The sequence below is a fragment of the Mizuhopecten yessoensis genome, unplaced genomic scaffold, assembly GCF_002113885.1.
Source record: "Mizuhopecten yessoensis strain PY_sf001 unplaced genomic scaffold, ASM211388v2 scaffold10867, whole genome shotgun sequence".
In the NCBI taxonomy this organism is placed as follows: Eukaryota; Metazoa; Mollusca; class Bivalvia; order Pectinida; family Pectinidae; genus Mizuhopecten; species Mizuhopecten yessoensis.
This window is the reverse complement of record NW_018408761.1, coordinates 2413295-2430368: the sequence shown is the minus strand read 5'-3', so window position 1 is coordinate 2430368 and position 17074 is coordinate 2413295. Positions and strand designations below refer to the sequence as shown.

The following is a 17074-nucleotide window of genomic DNA, read 5'->3' as shown; positions in this document are numbered from 1 at the left end:
TCCCAAAATGGGACAAAAAACCCATCTGCTAGTTAGATTTTCTTATGTTTTCTTTGTTTTACGATTAAGATATCTACCATTGTGATTTAAAAAAATAAATCAGTTACAATTAATTGAAGATTAAAATCAATTGACTAACACAATACTAAGTTCAACGAGTTGTGCATGTCAATATTAACTCCCGAATCCTCTCTTTGGGGATCGAATTATTCTTTTTCAAGTCACAAACATTACCGAAAAAATAACTGACCCATATTTATATATTTTTTTTAAAACTTTAAAAAGAATATGTCTCCTTGCTCAACTCAGAGGTTCACTTGAATTCAGAAAACAAATTCTCGTTTCACTCTGGTTGGCAGTGACAAATAGTGCCCCATCCTAAGTCAAAACTGTTCCTTTGTCACGGTAAATATCTACTTAAAAAGCACTTAATCTCATATCATTGAACACAAATCAAGTCAAATATATTTTATTAGAGGTCGCCGTATGGTTAAATATAGAAACACAAACGCTGAACCAAGTAGGAAGCGCAATATACAGTGAGTAAACACATAAAAGCACGTCAATATATCAATATGCTAAGATAATAATTGTACCCCAAACTGACACACTACAGACTTTAAGTAGCTCGGAGAGTAATAGAATGAGCAAATGAGCCGGCATTTGTTGAAGTATTATTAAGCACTAAGGTATCAAATATTTGGAATTATCCTTTATTAAATTAATATAATAACCAGGGTAAGAGAATAATAAACTATTTACAGTGTAAGATTGTAATGTTTTAAAAGAAACAGTAGCTTACGGAGTAGATACCTGGTTGCCCCGTACCTACCATGCTATTTGGCTGCTCTGTAAAAATAAAGTAAAGGGAAATATTAAAATCATTTAGTATGTGTCTTCGGAAATAAAAAACTTCCTCAATTATCGATCGGCGCTTACTTGAAATAATACGCGAAAGTCACATACATTTTATCTCTTCTTCGCTTGGCTTACCCTAACTTGTATAAATACATGTAGTAACTACATGTAATCTAGATATATTTGAAATTTTGCGCTCTGTCTACGTATCGCGACCTGTATAGGTCACACGAGGATATTCACTCTGCCACCGCTGGAGTTCATGAACGGGCATTGACCTAACCAGTCAACGCGTACTGCGCAGGCGCTAAATGTTTATTCTTGTAAACAGAATGAAAATCTAGGCCAGTTAGAGGCACGGTATTGACTGTGAGTGGGACATGGTTTCATTTTAACCAAGTGTCCACGTTCGTCAATGGTCAGGTAAGTCGTCTTCATTTATCTACATTTATACGTGTGTTAATAACCAACGAGCATATCTTGTGTGTAATTCGTTGCATGTTGTATTAATGTATACATAAAAGTACAGAACATGTTCACGTAATACTCTCTTATTATTTTACATGTTGTTACGATCGTGTTAGTGTCCCTCTTACAAGTATTGAACTCCAGTGACATTCGTCATCATTGGTCAGTACGGAATATACTAACTGAATGACCGTTACATGAGAAGAAAACGCGTGTCATGCCAGTATTGGTAACTACGACGTGTACAATGTAAATGTAACTGTAAATGGTACAGGGTGATGGTAGATACATGCACCTGCACTATTGCACACAACCTGCACGTATTTATACAGACCAGCTGATCGGGGTCCTCAATCTCTCTCTCAGTCCTCAATATCTCTCTCAGTCCTCAATCTTTCTTTCTTTCTCTCTTTCTTAATTTCGACTTTTCAATTTGTAAATTTCACTTATCTATCCGAAATTAAAGACACTGCATATAACTTCTTCTAGTTGTATATCCAGGTGATACTGATTGATGAAGAAAAGAATAAGTCTGAAACTTTCTAGCCAAGGACACTTAAATTTAAATAATACACAACAATTACAACATAAAACTATAGAACTACATTGTATAAAACACACAGTCACTGGATATAAGGATCACTAGTACCCCTACAAGACGACTGTTATTGGCCTGAATTGTATGATATCAATAGGGTATATGCTTACCTTTTGTCTTTTTTTTGTCTTTATTTTTTTCATACATTTTAACATTTCGGCCAGATAAATACATTTTGGGCCAGTAGATTGAAGTTTCCTCTTAATAAAAGTTTTGACTTGCCTATGGCTGTCTCTGCCCAGCTAGGTCGTTCAAAAATGAAACTTAAATGTTTATATTACTCAACAATAACAGGAAATACTGCATAAGTTGTTTTGTAAGGTACTATATACAACACGTTTTAAACAGTTCAAAGTGATATTTAACGACTCGAGATTATATTGACTTTTATTTAGAACAGTTACCTTAATCTACAGCTTAATACCAAACTAATTGTAATAGAATAGAATTTTTCAATGACAAGTATCGAAATTACAACATCAGACAAACACAACCTTTTCGATAAATGTCTTTTGACTCTCTTTGGGATTAAGAATACGAAGGAAATCACATTTAAGTGGTATATCTACGGTTTGTGTCACATTGAATACATGATATCAGGCTATCAAAATTTTAGCAAGAATAACTTGATTTCAATATAAATTTGCAACAACGATACATTGGATTGATTTCATTGAAAACAATATTATACTATCAATAAGGCCAAACACACAATAAAGTTTAAAATATCTGCTTTTGTTACTTTCTAAAAAGAAAAATGATACAAGTCAATCGGTATAGCCATTTACGTGTATGACTAATTGGTTTATATATAGTATATGTTTATAAATAGTGTCTGTATTTAAGTTTGATACGTGATTAATGTTGCTTCAAAGTTGGCTAGAGGGCTGATTTAGAACTATTTTTATGTCCAAATTAAACGATATGCCCACACATGCAACTTATATTTAAAAATGAATGCTTAGAGGAGTTTTCAGTTCTCCTCGTTTTATGTAATTGATAAACTAATGGATATTTCTATTATGATGTCTTCAAATAAGTGATCATCCTTGTGGGTCTACTTTCGTTTTTTGTCCAACAACTAAATATTTTGGCAGTTGTAAAGTATAACCCGTCATATCATGACCGTTTACAATAAGGATAATGAAAATGATTAAATATTCTTTTGCAAACATTTTCTCTCCTCTTATAACACGGGAGTAAGTGGGGTTTAGAATTTTCAATATAATTTGTTGATAAAACTTCTAATTTATGGTTTGAAAACAGCCATTTTATGAATGTTTTTCTGATAAATCAATTAGTAAACGGACAAAACCTATGCAAACAGACAGTAGATTTTACCATTCACACTACTTCGCTTTGCCTTTTCACCACTGTTCAGTACAAAGTGCACGAGGCTAGGTTTTCTCCATACAAGAATAAGGTAGATTGCCACTTTTGTCAATAAACCTTACCACATGTGAAGTCTGGGACAATTGTGGAATGACAAATTCATCAAAACTTGAAAATATTCAGATAGATGCTGCACGAATTGTTACAGGACTACCTATTTACACAAAAATTGAACATATATTTAATGAAATTGGCTGGGTTCCACTAAGTAATAGAAGGAAAAACAGAAAATTGTCCCTATTCTTTACAATTAAAAACGGTACAGCTCCTAATTATTTGTGTGACACCTTACCAGATAGCATTGGGGATATTTCTCGTTATAACCTAAGAAATTCCCAACATTTAAGACAACCAAACTTTAGGCTTGAAACAATGCGCAATTCTTTTTTCCCATCAACTACAAAAATGTGGAATGACCTAGATATATCTATAAGGAATTCGGCTTCTCTCAGTTCATTTAAATCAAATATAAAATCAAAAGGTAAACCACAAAATAAATGCTTTCTGGTATGGGGTTCCCGTAAATCAAATATACTTCATTGCCGTTTGAGAAATCGTGCGAGCTCCCTTAACTATGACCTATTTAGAGCAAATTTATCAAATACAGCTGAATGTGCATGCGGTAATCCATGTGAAGACTCTTATCACTTCCTTTGTGTCTGTCCCTTATACACCCAGCATCGTAATCTATTAATAAGAGAGCTTCAACCTGTTCGTGATGATTTAACTTTAGACTTGCTCCTATATGGCGATCCTAAATTCAGCATTAATGTAAATACCTCAATTGCAAAATCTGTCCAAAATTATATCAGCAAATGCAACAGGTTTGACTGAATGTGATCATCTTTCTCTCTCTATCACTCTTTTTTTTCTCCGACTCTACCTGTGTTACTATCATTTACTTCATTACTCTATCCGTCTTTTCTTCCACTCTATTTTTCATCTACTCTATCTGTGTTACTATCCTTTACTTCGTTTCGCTCTCCTTCTTTTCTTCGTCTCTATTTTCCATTTCCATATAAAAACATAATTAATGTATATTGCGTAAATAACCTTATCAAGTTATTGTTTATACTCATGTATTTGAAGAAAAGGACTTTGATAAGTTGGTAAAACTTGTGTCCAATTCTTTTGTAAATATTTATTTGCAATAAAATATGTTTAAATCAAATCACAAAAAGGAATTAATTCCATAAGTAGTACATGCAAACAGGTTATAAAATGCCTTTGCCTGTGCGATTTCAAAATGCAAGTTACATAAATAGACATATCGTTCAATTTTTAGATAGTTCAATTCGGAGAATAGCTCCAACCCTCCTTGTCAACTATAAAGGTGTGTAACAGACACTTCAGTTAGGTGAAATTATAGATAAGTGATATCAGATATAAAGTTTGGTCCTAATCCAATATTGTCACCAAGACTAACTAATACAATTTTCCATGTTTAAAAAGGCAAGAAATACCAATATCCTCATCTTCAGAATGCATTTAGTATCAACTTTATTACTTTCCATTTGAGCAAAATACATATGCATAAATGAAAACACAGATGGAAAAGGATCCGAAATGCATTTAAGCCATATTGATTAATAAATGTTTTTAATGCAATTGTTTTGATGCAATTTTATGGAAAATCTACGGTTGGTCTTGCCAATTTTGATATTCTATACTCAATATTGTTACCCAAACGTTGGGTACTACACTTTAAGTTTGGTAAAGTATGTTATTTCCTTAATTTTCTTGCTCCCAAAGAAAGCAAAGAACATTTCCCTCAATGTTGATTTTTGCAGACTTTTAAAAATAATATTGAGGAATACAAAAAATAAATCCTTTTCCAATTATTTTAATGTATTGTCATTGTTCCGGTAGGATGACTGAACTATTTTGTTTCGTATTAAAATATATGTTAATTAAAAACAATATATAAACAATTCATTATCCTAATTTATGAACTTATTATAATGAAATATGTCAATATGTATGCACATACGATAAAACATTGCATTTCAGCACATCAGATGGAATATTGTTTCTTTTTAAATACATACTATATAGCACACACACACACTATATATAGAGTAGGTAAGATAGTGTAGACACCTACCTTGATATGTCACCTAATGATTACAGGCAATAACGTGATCGGAATAATCCAGCAGGTTTTTGTGGCCACTCCTGTGAGGATGCTCGTCATTTCAACACGAACTACACTATTTCAAAACGTAAGCCCGTTGACTATGCATCCAGTTAACTTAGGTTTGCTATTATCTGATAATGAAAATCTTTACGCAGATACAATAAAGAAGTATTCAGACACATGCAACTTTTTCATCAAAACCAGCAATAAGTTTAATTTTAAGTAAAATATGATGATTGTAAAATAAATGAATTATGTAAGCCTTGTCAAATGCTATCACGTATATATCAGTATGCACTGTATTAGAGGAAAAGGCGTTGATAAGTTGGGGCACTACATATGTTTAATCTGTTCATATTTAAGTGGCTAACCGTATTTACGATACGAAAAAAGATGCATAGAATTGTATATGATTTTGTCGCGAATTATGCTCCGAAAATAAGTTTCATTAAAAATCCAATCATCCAACGTTCCCCATCGTTGTTTTAAAATAGTTCGTTGTTGATGATCCGATACTAAGGAAGAACGCTCACCAAGCTTTCATTCTAGTTTCGTTTGACTTTAATTTCCGTTAAATGAACTTTGGTCATTGGCAAATGGCACGAACCAGTATAACATACAATGAAGTAGAACGATAAAAGATATCAGACGTACTAATAACGCTCTGTGATTAACCATCATTTGTACAGAAAACAGACATACAAATAGCGGTCTATAATTAACCATCATTTGTACAGATAACAGATATACAAATAGCGCTCTATAATTAACCATCATTTGTACAGAAAACAGACATACAAATAGCGCTCTATAATTAACCATCATTTGTACTGAAAACAGACATACAAATAGCGCTCTATAATTAACCATCAATTGTACAGAAAACAGACATACAAATAGCGCTCTATAATTAACCATCATTTGTACAGAAAACAGACATACAAATAGCGCTCTGTGATTAACCATCATTTGTACAGAAAATAGACATACAAACAGCGTTCTATAATTAACCATCATTTGTACAGACACCACAGGTACAAATAATTATGTGTACAGTAAACAGACGTACAAATAGCGCTCTTTCATCAAACAATCATTTGTACAGAAAACAGACCGAAAAATAACGCTCTTTAATTGACCATTATTTGTACAGATAACAAACATACAAAGAACACTCTGTAATTAACAATTATTTGTACAGAAAACAGACCGAAAAATAACGCTCTTTAATTGACCATTATTTGGACAGATAACAGACATACAAATAACGCTCTATAATTAAACCATTATTTGTACAGATAACAGAGGTACAAGTAGCGCTCTTTAATTTGGCAATTATTTTTACAGATAACAGACGTACAAAGAGTGCTCTTTAATTAGACAATTGCTTTTACAGATAACAGACATACAAATAATGCTCTGTAATTAACCATTATTTGTACAGATAATAGAAGGTACAAATTACGCTCTTCAATTAACCATATTTTGTACAGATAACAGACGTACAAATTACGCTCTTCAATTAACCAGTATTTGTACGATTAATACATTATGTTCAACAAAATGGCTTATTTTTGGACATTTGCAATTACTGACAAGTGGGCCATTATTTATACATTTCGAAAAAATGATCTGAATATAGATGCGTTCAGAATGAACTAAGTTAAAACTGTCACTTTGTATATTCTATTAGATGTACAGTAATTTTAAGTTCCGGCATCGGACTGAATTAATTTTGCAAGCTTTAGTTCAACCACGGCGCAAAAAAAATGTAGAGAATTCGGATGTGTTAGTTATGACATGAACGAAACGTACTAAGTCCAGATTCAGAAGTTTGTTGAACAGTCGAAACAACGTCACATTCCTTTGTTTTGTAGCTTTTGTTTTTGACGGCAATTGGTAAGCCCCATATTGTACAATAGTTTGACTTAAAACCATTTCTTCAAAGTTCTCATAGCCACCCTAGTTCAAAAAGCAATCCCGGTAGGCATGTGTTTCCTGGATAGATTTTGTTTCTTAGACATTGTTTTGATGCTTAAAAAAATAGAATAATGTTTCAAACCTAAATCATAAAAGGAGGATAGTTTGAGTGTTTGTGTACAAATGTCAAATGATTTGGGTATCAAGTTAGACAAACCTCGATCTCATAACGTCTGAGGTCAAGGAAGACATCGTCGAACAAAAGAGAATAAGAATGATAGAACAAGTAACAGGGGATCAACATAAGTCGCTCTTTACAGAAACATGCAGTAATGTACAGCAGGTCTAGGTGGATTTCCCCTCCGAACCAGTTTAATTAGGGAGTTTCTACCTCAAATGGAAGCGATATTCCAGCTCTACGTGTACTCGGAATACAATTAGCTTGTTCTAGACTTTACGGTTGTTCTTTATTTTGTTTAACGTGAAAACATAAATGACATATTTATAACATAACTTGATAATGTCGCCAAACTTAATAGTACCGACTGCCCTTTGGACATTTTTTTTTATTCAAAATTGTTGTTGTCGCATTCAAAACAGAACTTAACTGCCCCTGTAGATAGATATAAAATATTAACACACGTATGACGAAATGTAATAATGTCAGTTGTTTACTTAAACCTGCTTGTCGGTTCTTGTACATTGTCAAGTGCAAAACATCATTTTGTTAAATACACAAACATTGGTCTAATGAACCATTATTTGAACATTAAAATGCCATGTACATTTCTTGCATTGTACAAATAGTTGTTAGTAAGAGCATTATATTGCTACCATGCCATCTAATAGCGTCATAAGGGAGGTAACTCGCAATTAAATTCGCACACACCGTATGGTAGCACCGTATCGTGGCGCATGGATGATGACGTCATCGGTTTAAAGAAATCCACCGAAAATTAATTACTAAACAATATTTTACTTTTATACATGTAGAAACAGGATTTTTTAAAAATATTATCTTTTTAATTTATCGAAATAAACTAGATAGAATTCATATCAGGCTTTGTTATGTGTTAAAAATAGAAGGGCCCCGAAACTTGGATCAAAGAGGCGTTGTTGATGACGACTGGATTAAAATAAGATGGCATGGTGAAGGAAGTGACTTTACAAACTGACTGTTCGCGTAAAAGTGGAAAATATTTAGATTAGGTTTATACACAACAAACCCATTTCATTTTTTTCTTTCTAATCCGTTTATTTGACAATTTCAGCCGTATGGGTTCCAAAACCAGCCACTAACCGATATAATTCTTAACATAACCGGCAGTTTATCTTAAACATTTTCGTATCATAGCCATGGGGCCATGTCTAGAACCACAATAATGAGTCAACGTTGACAGGCTGAACATTTACCTTCGTAAAAATGAATTCATGTGTAAAGAGGGTATTATTTTTGTAGTTTTCACCAAAAAGACTTTTAAACTTCATTTAATATAATTAACATTATTGCTCCAGCAAAAGGCTAAGTAATGAACTTAACAAATATTAGGGTAATGCTGGAATGATCAACGTGGCCTTATTTTGGAGGAAGGGTACATATCGCTTTATCTCAATAAATACTCTACAGACCTGTCTCATTTTTCACATTCAGTTTTTCCTGTGTCCATAGTTGTGCATGCTTCATTGTGATGCAGCCATTTTGGATTTTGAAAGTTGATACAATCCCAGTTCTTTAATTGCTATTCCACAAGAAGTACTTTACAGCTCTTATTTATACTGTTTTTCCTGGGTTGTTCATGTTTTATTTTGGAACCGAATGAAAGAACAAGGTCGCTGACAGGCAGTTATATTTGAAAGTCAATGTTTATAATCGCATTTTGTTCATGAAGTTTGTGACATATTTTTCTAAATTGTATATGCAGGCTCCACTTGGTCCATCTTGAATTTTCCTAGTTACAGTTTGTTATCGTTACTTCTCAGAAAACTATGATCCGTAATTTTGTATGGTCAATTTCAAAACTTGTTTTTTCTCATTAATTACTTGAGAGAGCATTCTCAAATATCACCAGCTGTTTTCCATTGGTCCTTATTTGTGCGTGTTCAATTTCGAACCTAAAAAAAGAACAAGATGGCTGCCATGTGGTCATATTGGAATTAAACTTTTAATTTTACTACACGCTATGGTTTAGAGAATAAAGTACAGACCTTTCTCAAATTACATATAAAGGTCCTTCCTGTTCCATATTTTTGCATAAATATCATTTTGGGCTACAAGTTGCCTGTCGGAAGAAAATTATTGCTGTTAAAAATGAAAAATTGTAGAAAACAAAACACAATAATCCTAGGTGTATTTCTTATCTTTCATCTTTCGGTAACCTGTTTTTATAAAAATCAATGAATCTGGGTTTGAAACTGCCCTTCCAACAAGAGCTTGTCACTTTACCTATTCAAGATATTATATTAAATATGTAAAGTGACAAGCTCTTGTTGGAAGGGCAGTTTCAAACCCAGATTCATTGATTTTCATAAAAATAGGTTACCGAAAGATTCTCTTACTTTTGACAAAACTAAGAGAAAAATATCAAACTTAAACATACAACTCATGAAGATCTTACGCTGGTGGGTGATAATATCCCTCTGCGATCTCTATCTATAGTAATGCATTTGGTTTTGTACTTTCAAAACGCGTTTCAATAATCTATGTTGCGAAAAGCTACATTGTAGTTCCTCCTTAGCATGTTCGTCAGTGAATATGTTTCTGTTACTCGCTAATTTCGACTTATTGTTACAGTAACATTTTGCCTAATAATCTCTATTTAACACGGGATGAAGATTTAATTTTAAACCACATTCATGGATGCCTCCATTTGTATATGATAGTAAAAGATTGGCTTGAAAAGTAGTTCATTGTTTAAGGATGTAAATGGGTATACAAAATGATTGACTCCCGTTTGAGATATTTTCCCTTTAGTTGATTTTTAATTAACCGTTTACGTAATATTTTAAAACCCCCCAGATTGAAGTCATAATTCAACTTATAACCGTTTTACACCCGGTGGGAACACACAAGAGGAGGGTATGATTTTAATAAGTTTGCAAATATTACCATGACTAAAAACAAATTAATGATAATAACTGTCGCACATCCTACATATATACACATCATATTACTATTAGTGTGTCCAGCACCTGTGGTATATCCACACCATATTACTATTAGTGTGTCCAGCACCTGTGGCATATACACACCATATTACTATTAGTGTGTCCAGCACCTGTGGCATATACACACCATATTACTATTAGTGTGTCCAGCACCTGTGGTATATCCACACCATATTACTATTAGTGTGTCCAGCACCTGTGGTATATCCACACCATATTACTATTAGTGTGTCCAGCACCTGTGGCATATACACACCATATTACTATTAGTGTGTCCAGCCCCTGTGGTATATACACATCATATTACTATTAGTGTGTCCAGCACCTGTGGTATATCCACACCATATTACTATTAGTGTGTCCAGCACCTGTGGCATATACACACCATATTACTATTAGTGTGTCCAGCACCTGTGGCATATACACACCATATTACTATTAGTGTGTCCAGCCCCTGTGGTATATACACATCATATTACTATTAGTGTGTATAGCGTCTTTGGTATATACACATCATATTACTATTAGTGTGTATAGCGTCTTTGGTATATACACATCATATTACTATTAGTGTGTATAGCGTCTTTGGTATATACACATCATATTACTATTAGTGTGTATAGCGTCTTTGGTATATACACATCATATTACTATTAGTGTGTCCAGCACCTGCGGTATATACACACCATATTACTATTAGTGTGTCCAGCACCTGTGGTATATACACTTCATATTACTATTAGTGTGGCCAGCCCCTGTGGTATATACACATCATATTACTATTAGTGTGTATAGCGTCTTTGGTATATACACATCATATTACTATGAGTGTGTCCAGCACCTGTGGTATATACACACCATATTTCTATTAGTGTGTCCAGCACCTGTGGTATATACACACCATATTACTATTAGTGTGTCCAGCACCTGTGGCATATACACACCATATTACTATTAGTGTGTCCAGCACCTGTGGTATATCCACACCATATTACTATTAGTGTGTCCAGCACCTGTGGCATATACACACCATATTACTATTAGTGTGTCCAGCACCTGTGGCATATACACACCATATTACTATTAGTGTGTCCAGCACCTGTGGTATATACACATCATATTACTATTAGTGTGTCCAGCACCTGTGACTTCAATAAAATTATTTCTTTTGTGTCGATCTTCCTCCTTCTCCCTCCTGTTCGTCACTGTATTATGCGAATAAATTATTCAATATACACGAAGAGTCAAGCTTCCTGTGTATGTGTAGATATGTGTCGCTATTTTTGGCAACAAACTATTTTAAATGGAGTGAAAAATTGTAATGTAAAACTATTTTGGAAACAAGACACACCCTGAAGTACGAGTTCCCGCGTTGCCCACGTGATCGTGTTTTATACGGAGACTGAGGCTGATGGAGCCTGATCGATACGCCAGTGGAGGACAGACCTATACTGTGTATATACACAGGGTTCAAACGGTCAGGACTGAGTTCACCGCCCAGCAGTCACCGGACATGGACCTAGCTCCTCTCAAACCTTATCGTACGTAGGTTCGATATATATGAATACACAATACAATTACGTAAACTGGAAAAGGATATTTGTTCAGCAGAAATATGCCCGGCTCACGTTTGATAGTAATGGAGCTGAATACGAAGTGAAAAAGTGTGTTACATGCATTACAATAATAATAATAATATACAACATTTATATAGCGCCCTATATATTTTGTAAAATTACTCTAAAGCGTTTTACAACATATGGATACTAGTACTAATCATAATTGTGAAACAAAAACAAAGGCTTACAATGACTTTTATACATTTCAAACGGTCAGGACTTTTAAAAGACTTATTAGTCTAACTTAGGTCAGTTAAGTGAAAATAACAGGTCACAGTGACCAACTCGTGATATGAAATTAATTCACTTAAGTGGTGTCTTTGGGCGACACGTTTGTGCCCACTTCGGGACAAAAAAAGAAGTGAAATGAAGTGAAGTGAAGTGTTGGATAATCACCATCAATAGGCTGTTGTCTATTATTAGGTTGAAGTATTTATATGGAGTGGAAGCAACGACTGAACCATATTTTCATATTTTAGGGGCAAAAACAGGTTAATTGGACTTGGTTAAATATTTTGTGAAGGTTGATATCCTGTTTCTGTGAAGTTTGATATTCTGTTTCTGTGAAGTTTGATATCCTGTTTCTGTGAAGTTTGATATCCTGTTTCTGTGAAGTTTGATATCCTGTTTCTGTGAAGTTTGATATCCTGTTTCTGTGAAGTTTGATATCCTGTTTCTGTGAAGTTTGATATCCTGTTTCTGTGAAGTTTGATATCCTGTTTCTGTGAAGTTTGATATCCTGTTTCTGTGAAGTTTGATATCCTGTTTCTGTGAAGTTTGATATCCTGTTTCTGTGAAGTTTGATATCCTGTTTCTGTGAAGTTTGATATCCTGTTTCTGTGAAGTTTGATATCCTGTTTCTGTGAAGTTTGATATCCTGTTTCTGTGAAGTTTGATATCCTGTTTCTGTGAAGTTTGATATCCTGTTTCTGTGAAGTTTGATATCCTGTTTCTGTGAAGTTTGATATCCTGTTTCTGTGAAGTTTGATATCCTGTTTCTGTGAAGTTTGATATCCTGTTTCTGTGAAGTTTGATATCCCGTTTCTGTGAAGTACAGATTGTTTTTCTTCCAATTTCTTAAGTCGGTTCTCACTGATACCTATTTATGTTACATATCATTTTGAACTTCATCATAAGAAAAAGGTGAATGTCACAAATCATAAATCTCTCTCGTTTTCTCTTCTTTTCATACTTGTCAATTGTTCAATGACAACCTCGCGTTGAAAGGACAATGCCAAACATACAGTATGGGTATTCTTCTTCTTCTTCTTCTTCTTCTTCTTCTTCTTCTTCTTCTTCTTCAATTTGTTTTAGGTCGTTTACCCCGAGTAGTGTACTTTTCGTGGTCCGTCCATAAGTAATGACGGCTAGAAGCGGGATTATAGGACTCGACTATCAATGTGAATTACATACCCGCCAGAGTTTCTTGTATCAGATAGACAATGTCAAGAAAATGTCAATAAGGATTATTCTCCTAAAATTAAGAGATTGTGAACATGCAAATGTTTAAGCAGCAATATATATCAGATCAAAACAATGGGTTTGGCAGGATATACTAAATAATAAATATCCATCAATTTTGTGAATTAATCATCTTGTTAACATGAACAATGAATTACGCCGCTAATACCTATTCATGGTTGGTTAAAAATTGAACTAAGAAATGGATTTAAATGTGTTTGGTCTTTCAAAATAATACGCGTAAACAGGTGCTTTTTTGTAAGTATAAATTGACTAGTACATTAAGATTGATGATAGAATTCGTAATCAATTTCGCTACGTTTAATAGGTAAATACGTAATATAATCTCTCATTCGTTATATATTAAACCAACTTTCCCTCATACCCATTCTATAACTGTATACTAGTACGTCATTAGATAGTGTATATTACACGTATACATATATAGATACGTCTATTCCATCGTTATATAGTGTATATTACACGTATACTATAGATATTATATATTACACGTATACTATAGATAGTATATATTGCACGTATACTATAGATAGTATATATTACACGTATACTGTAGATATTATATATTACACGTATACTATATATAGTGTATATTACACGTATACTATCGATAGTGTATATTACACGTATACTATAGATAGTATATATTACCCGTATACTATAGATATTATATATTACACGTATACTATCGATAGTGTATATGACACGTATACTATAGATAGTATATATTACACGTATACTATCGATATTGTATATTACACGTATACTATAGATAGTGTATATTACACGTATACTATCGATAGTGTATATTACACGTATACTATAGATAGTGTATATTACACGTATACTATAGATAGTGTATATTACACGTATACTATAGATAGTGTATATTACACGTATACTATAGATAGTATATATTGCACGTATACTATAGATAGTATATATTACACGTATACTATCGATATTGTATATTACACGTATACTATAGATAGTGTATATTACACGTATACTATCGATAGTATATATTACACGTATACTATAGATATTATATAGTACACGTATACTATCGATAGTATATATTACTCGTATACTATAGATATTATATATTACACGTATACTATAGATAGTATATATTGCACGTATACTATAGATAGTATATATTACACGTATACTGTAGATATTATATATTACACGTATACTATATATAGTGTATATTACACGTATACTATCGATAGTGTATATTACACGTATACTATAGATAGTGTATATTACACGTATACTATCGATAGTATATATTACACGTCTACTATAGATATTATATATTACACGTATACTATAGATAGTATATATTACCCGTATACTATAGATATTATATATTACACGTATACTATCGATAGTATATATTACACGTCTACTATAGATATTATATATTACACGTATACTATAGATAGTATATATTACACGTATACTATAGATAGTGTATATTACACGTATACTATATGGGGCAAAGACCCACACGTATACTATAGATACATGTGAATACATTGAGGCATTGTTTGTTCCAGCTATATCTTTATTAGTAATAAGTTTGCGCCAGTTAATTATAACCATATCCGTTGGAAAAGGTGACGCTTGTGTCACAATTAGTCATGTATAGTGGTACTTACAAATTGAATTTGATAGAGAGAACGTTGCCGCCTCCAAAACTGCTCTTATAAAATATTCACTCCCTCTCATTCTCCTTTTTCACTTTCTCTCTGTCGAAATCACATCTTATTGACAGCCAAAAAAAAAGGTTGTTCGGAAAAAATAATAAGAAAGGAATCTCGATAGATCAATTAAGTTTAACTGTTTATAATTTCTTCTAAACAACATTATTTGGACCAGATAGTAAATTATCACAATTTAACAAAGTCTTTGGCTATGACGCTTCAGCTCGCTGCTATTAATACATTTAATTCTGAAACAAAACAAAGTGACTATGTGTCGTCACAAAAACACGTAATTAATAATCCAGATCACCAAACAAAAAACGGTTAGTAAATCTGCCCGTCCGTCTCCGGTCAACTGGAGGATAAATGAGACTTATAAAGCTTTAAGTGGTCAGAGGCATTGTCCAACCGCCGGCGAGTGGAATGTGAGTGTAAATAAACACAGTCTAGTTTATCGGCTACAGTAAGGCAGGGTTTGCTGGTATATACAGACACACGAGGTCTCAGGCAGGTCACTCGAGGACAGCGGCCGTGTGGCTGCCTCACAACTCCAACGTACATTCACCTACCTATAATCAATGGACATAGTAAGCACTGCGCATGCTGAAACACCAACCGGGCCTGTCGGGGTGAAAAGTTTAAAGCTGTATATATCGTTTTGTTACGTTACATGTATTGTGATTATAGGTAGCGAGAAGGTGATCTAAACATCCGCTTTATTTTCTTACAGGTGGTTTACAAAATACAGCCAGACGATTTCTGTGGTGGAGAAAGTATTTCTTTTTCAACATTTATTTACTATAGAGGTAAGTGATATATTTCATATATTCCGATACGCTGTAATGGTCAGAACTGATCCGTTGTTTGTATATATGACCTATTTGTCCGAGGGAAAACCATTTCATTCATGCTGGACAACAGTATACTATTACTTAAGTACGTAGACATGCATGACACATATTACACTACATTTATATGGTAGTGATTTACCTCAATATTTTCAATAGTTTCAACCTTTTTTTCCTCCGTACTTCGTACTGATATACATCCTACGGTCCTAGCACTTCCTGTAATATGTTTGGTAATCTGTAAATTAAATGATAGTGGACTTATATTTCACCTTTCTCTTGCGTATAATTGTCCATTTATAGGTCACCTGAGCTTTGCTCAAGTGACCTATTCTAATCGCGTTCCGTCCGTCGTCGTCCGTCGTCCGTCGTGCGTAAACTTTTTACATTTTCAACTTCTTCTCAAGAACCAGTGGATGGATTTTTTTCAAACTTGGTCAGAATCATCATTGGTAGATGAGGCTACAAAATTGTAAAATTGGGATTCCTACCCCAACCCCTGGGGCCAGGGCGGGGCCCCAAAGGGAAAATTAACCAATATTTCAAAAAACTTCCTCTCCAGACTCAGAGGTACTACACTCATTTTCTCTACATGGAAAGAAAGATCATCAGGGGCTTTACTTAAATTGTAAATTTCAGGACCCCCGAGCTATCCGTTCTCCCGTTGGGAGGGGGTAAAGTTTACTATAGTTTATATAGGGAGATAACACTTTTGGGTATATTTTGACAACTTTTTGTAGGAAATTATTTTTACTTAGTGAGAATTATCCTTGGAGGAAGATGGTTTCAAATTGTAAAATTGAGATTCCTACCCCGACCCCTGGGGCCAGGGCGGGGCCCCAAAGGGAAAATTAACCAATATTTCAAAAATCTTC

General features: G+C 33.7%; 1 protein-coding gene across 3 annotated transcripts in view; it reads left to right on the top strand.

The window, feature by feature from the left end:
- Nucleotides 1–1196: 1196 nt before the first annotated feature.
- The window catches only part of LOC110463145, a 21869-nt gene continuing 5991 nt past the window's right edge, over nt 1197–17074 (top strand). Inside the window, exons 1-2 of one of the 3 annotated variants that reach the window (XM_021517533.1) lie at nt 1197–1281; nt 16082–16157. The gene's annotated coding sequence lies outside the window, so the exon portion shown is untranslated. Of the gene's footprint in view, nt 1282–5478; nt 5539–15866; nt 15939–16081; nt 16158–17074 lie in introns of those variants that run through there. The other 2 variants (XM_021517534.1, XM_021517535.1) reach the window with 2 other exon arrangements.